Source organism: Lactuca virosa, chromosome 8 (assembly GCF_052849685.1).
Source record: "Lactuca virosa cultivar CGN04683 chromosome 8, Lactuca_virosa_CGN04683_v6, whole genome shotgun sequence".
Lineage (NCBI taxonomy): Eukaryota > Viridiplantae > Streptophyta > Magnoliopsida > Asterales > Asteraceae > Lactuca > Lactuca virosa.
Window position 1 is genome coordinate 11492382 of NC_136433.1, and position 10193 is coordinate 11502574.

Sequence of the window (10193 nt, forward strand, 5' to 3'; positions counted from 1 at the left end):
CCTTAATTAATCTTTATATTATTTTACTACTTCGTTTGATCGCCAAACATGTATTTTCATTATCTTGGAATTATTACATATTTTAATAATAGTGAGATTAATTATCATTTCTAAACACACATTTTGATAACAGTGAGATTTTTATCACTTCTAAACACTTAAAATGCTATCTACACAATGTGATTTAATCGCCTCCATTTGCAACATTGACTCTCTAAATATATATATTCTTTGAATATAGTTCTATTATTGTAAGAGTAACCGTAGTAGTAATTATAGCCTCAGAGATCCTCAATCATTTCGTAACTTATTTTGTAGACGACACTTAATTAGCCTTTACATTAGAGATGTACCAAAACTTCGTTGCCTACCCTTAGTACGTATTTTTAGGAACTTACCCTCGATTGCTTCCCTTTCATTCATGCTACCCCTTCTTATTTCGAAATATATCTTTTCCAGATTTAGTAGCCAACCCGGAAGTGAACAAATTGTTCCCAATCTCTTCTTTATCAGGCGACAAATTTACACTTAGTGCCGATTTAGAATGCGACTTGAGGATCAATGCGGATTTAACGCTCAATGCAGTTGGTGCGTCAGCAAAACTTATAACGTTCTTTTAAGTTAGATAATATCTAACTATATAATCTTTTTCAACTAGGTCGCCATGGTTGGATCATGATTTCCATGATCCTAATTTCTCGCAATCTAGATTGTAGAACTTGAATTAGGGAAACATTAATTTGATTATAGCTAAAGAGTTGGGCCCTTCCCTTGAGGAATTCACCCAAAATAATCAAAGAGCTTTTCAAGTGACCACCTCTCCAACTATACAATTATGTTCGGCTAATTTCTAATAGAATACGTCACGAATTGAATTTCGGGGCGAAATTCTTTCAACCGGGGGAGACTGTGACAACCGTCAAAATTCGAGGCAGTTCTAGATTTGATAAACTTAGTTGCATGTATAGGCACGACACATACTAGACTGAGTAACTAGAAGCTAAGTTATAACCTACTAGAAACTTGGAAACCAGTAGAATCGAAGGATAGTGTACTTAGATTTCACATTGATATGTGAATTCTACAACTACTTAACTGTAGTGAATATCCATATTTACGTCACTCTTTGACTCGAACACCTTTTCATGAATCATATACACACATCATGCACTTGACCTAGTGGTAGAAATTAGGTCCTAGTCTCGTTGGAACTTAAGTCAGAGTTGAAAACTAGGACTAGTATACTTGATTCCTCAATTTCGCTTAAATCTTGGAATCACCACATAGAATGTCAATAAACCGGTAAAAATAAATTATAAATATTGTTTCTAACTTGAATAAGAGTTATGAAAATCTAAAATAGTTTGAAGTCTCAAAATTTAATTAATTTTGATATCCAAAGACTTACAAACTCTCAAAAACCCTAAATGCCCTAAAAACTCACATTTATAAACTTTAACATTAAGAATTCTATAAAAATAATTATGAAGCTTCTAATATTATCTTATAATAATTAAAATTATGAAAATGCATTTAAGGAAATAAAATTTAACTCATTAACATTTACCCTTAATTTATAAACCAAAAATCAACACTTTTATGCATAAAAACTTGGTTAAGTTGCATCTTTTATAAATATTTGATATTTTTATAAAATATTTAAAATTTATAAAGACAAATGAAAGAGAGAGGGATATTATACCCTCAAAAGTCGGATTTCTCTCTCTCTCTCTCTCTCTCCTCTTCCCAACACACTCAATCACTTTCCCAACACACCCACTCCATCTCTTTCTCTCTCACACTCCCTCACTTCATTTTCTCTCTATTCTCTCTTCCTCTCTCCATCAACCACGAAATTCTCCAGAAAATGGGTCATAGAACACACCTTGAACTCTAAATCTTAATCATCTTGAGGTGTTCTTAAAGGTAAACCCGAAAATCATTCATTTTCCTTCTCTTTTCCTTCAAATTTTACTTGTTTTTTATGGATTTTCTCCCATCTTCTACTCCATTCTATTGTAAAATCATGAACACTTGCACCTACTCACGGTTTTGAAGATGATGGTGGTAGGATTTCACCCAAAAACAACATGCATGTTGTAAATGGTGAAATCCAAGGACCTAAACCTAAGTCAAAATCAAGGAAATGCAATTTTCTACATGTTTTGGTGGAAAAACACCACATGTACCCTATGTTTTCTATCAAAAACGATTTTTGAACATTTCAAACTAATGAATGGTCTTCAAACCAACATGCATGTGATGATCTTCAAGCTTAGATGCTTGATGATCAAAGTTTCTTGTTAAAAGCTTTCACATATGTTCATGAAGGATTTATTTCCAAATAAATATCTAAAACTTCTTTTCTGACCAAATCCGATTTTTCCCAGATTGCCATCAACAAAACAAGATGATCTGTAAATTTCTAGAAAATAATTCATTTTTCTCGAATTATTATAATTAATGCAAGAAAATAGGGCAATAAATCATATAAAATACTTTCAGAGCTCTATAAATCCTAGATAAATTCGTGGATGACCCCTATGCTAAATAATGACTTCTAATTAAGTTTCATCGATTTTTGTTACTGTTTAGTGTGGTTTTGAATTTTCTTTTTGTTTAGTCCCAATAAATCATAAAACCACTTTAGAAAATGTGAAAATGATATATAACAATTTTCGCAGTTGCTACCAGAGGTATAAGACTCAGACAAAGTAATTTTCAGAATTTTTCATAATGCATTCCTATTTTTCCCCGATTTTTGTATTTATAATGGCCTAAAAATAGAAAAAATAGTTCTGCTCATCCAAAATTCATGAAAATTTACCACAACACCTTGTAGTACATTTGGATACTACATACAAAGTTTGATGATTTTTCTCTTTTGTATACTATTTTTCTCCTATTTTCTAAGATTAAATACACTTAAATACACAAAATCGGATTCCAGTAGATAAAAACCACATTTGGGATTTTTCCCAGATTATTTACACTGTAAAGGAACTTTACAAAAATTTTGGTAATTTACTTTAACTGTTTAATAATTATTCTCCAATTAATGATTATTTAAGAGGATAAAACAAAGAAAAATAGAAAGACTAATTGAAAAATATCTTTTATATTTTTCACAGCTTTTACATGTATAATAAAAGTGTTACAAAAATTTTGAGCAATTTTGGAAACTGTTTTCTATTTATTTCAATTTTTATTCGAATAAATGCTCAAAAATCATAAATTTGGGTTAAGTAGTTTGGAAATCCATTTTTATATTTTTCCCAGCTTAAGTATGTTTAATAATAGCATTAAAAAAAGTTTGGGTATTTTCTTAACTGATTGCTATTTTTCATTAATTTTTATCTATTTAGAGAATTAAATATAAGAAAAATGGTTATACATATCTATAACCCATGAAAATTTATCTGGGAGTCTTTTAATACTGTTGGAACCAAAATCTGAAGTTTTGTAATTTTTACTAACCGTTTAGTATTTATCCATGATTTTATGGTTATTCAAGAAACTAAAATGGTGAAAAATAGTTAGACAAATCAAAAAAATTCAAGAAAATTTAACTTAAGGTCTTTGACTTCAATTAAAACTGAAATGCAAAGTTTGGGAAATTTTAGAGCTTAATTGATTTAGTTTTTGAATATTTGATCATTGGAACACCTCTTAAAATGTTAAATATTAGCATTTCAATAATGAGAATTTTCCATTTAAATTGTTATATAACATTTGATTCATTGAAATTTAATTTTCACAGAAAAATGTTTGTAGTTTATCAATATTAAATTTTGACACAATATTGGCATAATTCTATTGTAGTAGTAAGTATACTGGTGTTAGATTTCGATTAGAGACTCACTAGCGAATATCATTATTGTAGGAATCGGTAGTGGTACAAGTGGAACATAGTTCAAGGCACCATTTGCATAATCTCAATGCATTGTGAGTATTCACGACTTCCCCTATTTTCGGTTTTTAAATGTTTTCGGGTGGAAAAGCATGTCCTAAACTATTTATGTTCGTTGTATTTAATTGACTCGTATAAACTTGGTTGCTATATTTTGCATATTGTGAGTATTCAACACTCCCCTATTTTCGTTTTTTATGTTTTCGGGTGGAAAAGCATGTCTGAAAAGCTATTTATTATTCATTGTATTTAAATTGAATTGTATTAAACTTGATTGTTATATTCTGCTATAATTTGCTATATTCTGCTATGTATGTCTATGTAACACGAAACATGAGAACTTATCGTCTTAAGTCCCTTCCCTTATACTTTACTCCAACCATTAACTCTTTGAGCCAATGGTCATTGTGGATAGCGCTATTAGGAATTGACACATCCTCACTCGCCCGATTGCTGGAGTGCATGATACCATATAATCTATGGAACGATAAGCATAGATCTTGATAGGGCATCAATCATAGGCTTGGTTGGGAACTCATTGTTTGCTCATACACATACAAACTTGTTATTTATTATGGCAATAAACTTGTTTATTAATTATAGCAATGAACTTTGCTTCTCATTACAACAACGAACTTTGTTTATGCAAACTTAATACTCATTTTTGCAATATATTTCTATTTATGGAAACTTTTATCAAAACTTTGATTTCGATTCATGAAACCAATATTATTATTATTATTTTTTTATCTGTGAATACTCACCAACTATTTTTATAGTTGACGCTCGTTTTACATGCTTTTTCAGGATTCATCGAGTAAGTGGCACTTAGGGACACATCACTTTTAGGAACATTCGCATGTGTTGTATTTCAATTTACATTGTAATTTCTTTTAAAAGTTGTTCAAACCCATTGTAAATTTGTAATGATTTTTAATACTATGGTTGGTGTTGTCTTTTAACTTTTGCTATGAAACCCTTTATACTGCCACGCCTCGTGTTTCTGCTTTAGCGGGGTGTGACAGAAAATGGTATCAGAGCCGAAGGTTATAGAGAATACCGGTTTTCCTTTGGAAAACCACAACTATAGCCAAAAAATTTCTAAACGTTTTTAAAATATAGAACATACTACTGGTATAACTAATTCGAGTACGCATTATTGGACTTTAATTAACTATAGCATGGCCAACTATGCTTAATTAAGGAAAGTTAATGTGAGGCTGGAAACGGTTATAGTAGAATTATGTTCAAAACACTTTTCAACTTAAACTTTTGAAAAACAAAATTTTTCGGTGTGCGTACGGGCATTGCATATTATAGGCATTCATCTAGATACACTTAGAAACTAAGTGCACTTCTATAACAATGCCTTTATTTAGAAATATTCTTATCCCTTATCAAGTGCTAGGTTAACCACTTAGGTTATATCACTAGCCACTCTAGGAGCAATGCACTTAGTATTGAGAATGAGTATTCCTTGGTAGCTATTGACTTTAGATGTAAGATTAGTAGCTAGATATACACTAGTAATAATCATAAGTCGAAACCTATACCAATTATTCCTCAATACCTCTTCATCGTCTTCGTATTAGAGTTACAACTTTGAAAAAGCGTTTCGATATCGACACGAATGATAATTGGAGCATCGCGTAAGGAGGTAGATGAGTCGCCACTAAGTAATCACTTGTATACCATTGGTGGGCATTCCGGATTCAACTCACGAGGAGACACGAAGGTTTAACCCATACGTGAGACCTTATTACTACGCTACGATTTGGCTCTACGTTGTTTCCACCTTGAGCTTAAAACTTAACATAAGATGTCCCTTTGACCTCTATAAAAGGTCATAAACTGCATTGACACCATAAAATGTTTTACTAACAATTTTTCTTGTCCTTTATCTTGGGGAAAAGACATCGGTACTCGCCTTGTACTCACCTTAGTATTTAGGTACGATCAGCTACACTAACATACTTATTCCTTATTTCTTAATCTTCCATCAAAAAGTTATTTCGTTTCATCGGTTTTATTTATCATCGATAAAATATTTTATAACGACTTCATTCAACTTAGTAGACATTTCCTAGCAATGTAAGCCATATTCTTGCTAAAAATCTTTTGACAACTTGCTTTAACTTAACACTTTTCTTCAAAACTCAATTTAACCAATATTGGTTTTAACCTTGCTATTTCAATTTCATTTCAAATTCATTTCAATGGATTGATGTGCTTTTAAGGGCATATAAACCATTTTTAAACCCTGCTTACCATTTTGACACGTTTTCGAAAAACTTAGAAACATTTTCTTTTATAAAATTGTTTAAACTCTATGCTATAAAACTTAAACATATTACATTGAGGTTCATATTATATGAAAAAGTTTCATCGGATCTTTCAAACCACTTTTGTTTTGGTTGACCACTTTCTCATTTAAGCATTGTACTTTACTTTAATGTATTTTCTTGAAACACTACATGATATTTTCACAACTTTCTACTTCACACATGTTTCTAAGATATCTTTAATTCCTAAATTTCCAACACACCTCATTTGTTTATTTTAATTTCAAATTAGTTTTATAATCTACAAAGTTTCTAAAATTTATAGCATTGCAAAACTTAGTGTTCACTTTTAAACTTCCAGCGACGCACTTTTGACAATGAGCAATTATTCATCTAAATATGTTAACTCTTTACCTTATCCATTTTAACCACGGTTGAACTTCAGTCTAAAAGGTCAAAGCTGTCAGATTTTTCAATTACAAGTTTTAGTGTTTCTTCTTTTTCAAAAATGGAGTTTAACTTAATAGATAATCCATAAATTTTTAGGAAACACTTTAAAACTCCCACATGTCTATTTAATCATCAACATACATCAAATATTGAAGTTTGAAAAATATCTCGACTTGGCTTTAAATCTACCTATACATATTATTCTTAAAATTTTAACAATAGCAATCATTGTCGCTGGTACCTTCCTTTTTTTATCCCCCGCACTTGATTTCTTGCTCTCCTTCTAATTTTAGATATTGCACACCCACGATAATAACATAATACATTGACTAACTTTGTTTCTGTCTATTTTGCTTCTCGTGGTATCATGTTCGTACACATACAGTCTAGAAGTCTACGCTTTCGTTTTGAGCGATTAATATGTGTATAGTCGTGAGACATAATTTTGATTTGGTCAACTTTGATATATTGAATTACGCCTTTTATCATATACATCTTGTTTTTATTTTGAAATCTACTATAAACAAGTGATCCGTATTTACATTTGCTCTTTCGTTCTAAATTCGGAAACTTGATTTAAAATGCAAGTTTCATTATATTTTTCCTTATAATTAATACACAAGATGAAGACCCTTATGCTTATAATTTTTCTATATCCGAAAAATATATGTGAATGATATGTTTCCTTATGTTTCTTCTTTCCTTTAAATACATCAAAAGTCTTGAATTTTACTATTATATATTCTCTAAATGATTGTTTTGTAGAAACACTAAATTAAGAATCCACTATTTTCAATGATCGATATTTTTGCACATTTCTTAAAATAGCATTCTACTTTGTAATTTTCAGTGAGTTCCTAAACTCTCAACTTTGTTTTCATAAATAGGCTGACCCGTAAGCTTGAATTTGTCCTGACTTAGACAATTAGACAATTTTTCAAAAGAGTAATCAAAATATTTTTGTATAAATTCCCTTATTGATGACTTAAACCTGTAACCTTAATTAATCTTTATATTATTTTACTACTTCGTTTGATCGCCAAACATGTATTTTCATTATCTTGGAATTATTACATATTTTAATAATAGTGAGATTAATTATCATTTCTAAACACACATTTTGATAACAGTGAGATTTTTATCACTTCTAAACACTTAAAATGCTATCTACACAATGTGATTTAATCGCCTCCATTTGCAACATTGACTCTCTAAATATATATATTCTTTGAATATAGTTCTATTATTGTAAGAGTAATCGTAGTAGTAATTATAGCCTCAGAGATCCTCAATCATTTCGTAACTTATTTTGTAGACGACACTTAATTAGCCTTTACATTAGAGATGTACCAAAACTTCGTTGCCTACCCTTAGTACGTATTTTTAGGAACTTACCCTCGATTGCTTCCCTTTCATTCATGCTACCCCTTCTTATTTCGAAATATATCTTTTCCAGATTTAGTAGCCAACCCGGAAGTGAACAAATTGTTCCCAATCTCTTCTTTATCAGGCGACAAATTTACACTTAGTGCCAATTTAGAATGCGACTTGAGGATCAATGCGGATTTAACGCTCAATGCAGTTGGTGCGTCAGCAAAACTTATAACGTTCTTTTAAGTTAGATAATATCTAACTATATAATCTTTTTCAACTAGGTCGCCATGGTTGGATCATGATTTCCATGATCCTAATTTCTCGCAATCTAGATTGTAGAACTTGAATTAGGGAAACATTAATTTGATTATAGCTAAAGAGTTGGGCCCTTCCCTTGAGGAATTCACCCAAAATAATCAAAGAGCTTTTCAAGTGACCACCTCTCCAACTATACAATTATGTTCGGCTAATTTCTAATAGAATACGTCACGAATTGAATTTCGGGGCGAAATTCTTTCAACCGGGGGAGACTGTGACAACCGTCAAAATTCGAGGCAGTTCTAGATTTGATAAACTTAGTTGCATGTATAGGCACGACACATACTAGACTGAGTAACTAGAAGCTAAGTTATAACCTACTAGAAACTTGGAAACCAGTAGAATCGAAGGATAGTGTACTTAGATTTCACATTGATATGTGAATTCTACAACTACTTAACTGTAGTGAATATCCATATTTACGTCACTCTTTGACTCGAACACCTTTTCATGAATCATATACACACATCATGCACTTGACCTAGTGGTAGAAATTAGGTCCTGGTCTCGTTGGAACTTAAGTCAGAGTTGAAAACTAGGACTAGTATACTTGATTCCTCAATTTCGCTTAAATCTTGGAATCACTACATAGAATGCCAATAAACCGGTAAAAATAAATTATAAATATTGTTTCTAACTTGAATAAGAGTTATGAAAATCTAAAATAGTTTGAAGTCTCAAAATTTAATTAATTTTGATATCCAAAGACTTACAAACTCTCAAAAACCCTAAATGCCCTAAAAACTCACATTTATAAACTTTAACATTAAGAATTCTATAAAAATAATTATGAAGCTTCTAATATTATCTTATAATAATTAAAATTATGAAAATGCATTTAAGGAAATAAAATTTAACTCATTAACATTTACCCTTAATTTATAAACCAAAAATCAACACTTTTATGCATAAAAACTTGGTTAAGTTGCATCTTTTATATATATTTGATATTTTTATAAAATATTTAAAATTTATAAAGACAAATGAAAGAGAGAGGGATATTATACCCTCAAAAGTCGGATTTCTCTCTCTCTCTCTCTCTCTCTCTCCTCTTCCCAACACACTCAATCACTTTCCCAACACACCCACTCCATCTCTTTCTCTCTCACACTCCCTCACTTCATTTTCTCTCTATTCTCTCTTCCTCTCTCCATCAACCACGAAATTCTCCAGAAAATGGGTCATAGAACACACCTTGAACTCTAAATCTTAATCATCTTGAGGTGTTTTTAAAGGTAAACCCGAAAATCATTCATTTTCCTTCTCTTTTCCTTCAAATTTTACTTGTTTTTCATGGATTTTCTCCCATCTTCTACTCCATTCTATTGTAAAATCATGAACACTTGCACCTACTCACGGTTTTGATGATGATGGTGGTAGGATTTCACCCAAAAACAACATGCATGTTGTAAATGGTGAAATCCAAGGACCTAAACCTAAGTTAAAATCAAGGAAATGCAATTTTCTACATGTTTTGGTGGAAAAACACCACATGCACCCTATGTTTTCTATCAAAAACGATTTTTGAACATTTCAAACTAATGAATGGTCTTCAAACCAACATGCATGTGATGATCTTCAAGCTTAGATGCTTGATGATCAAAGTTTCTTGTTAAAAGCTTTCACATATGTTCATGAAGGATTTATTTCCAAATAAATATCTAAAACTTCTTTTCTGACCAAATCCGATTTTTCCCAGATTACCATCAACAAAACAAGATGATCTGTAAATTTCTAGAAAATAGTTCATTTTTCTCGAATTATTATAATTAATGCAAGAAAATAGGGCAATAAATCATATAAAATACTTTCAGGGCTCTATAAATCCTAGATAAATTCGTGGATGACCCCTATGCTAA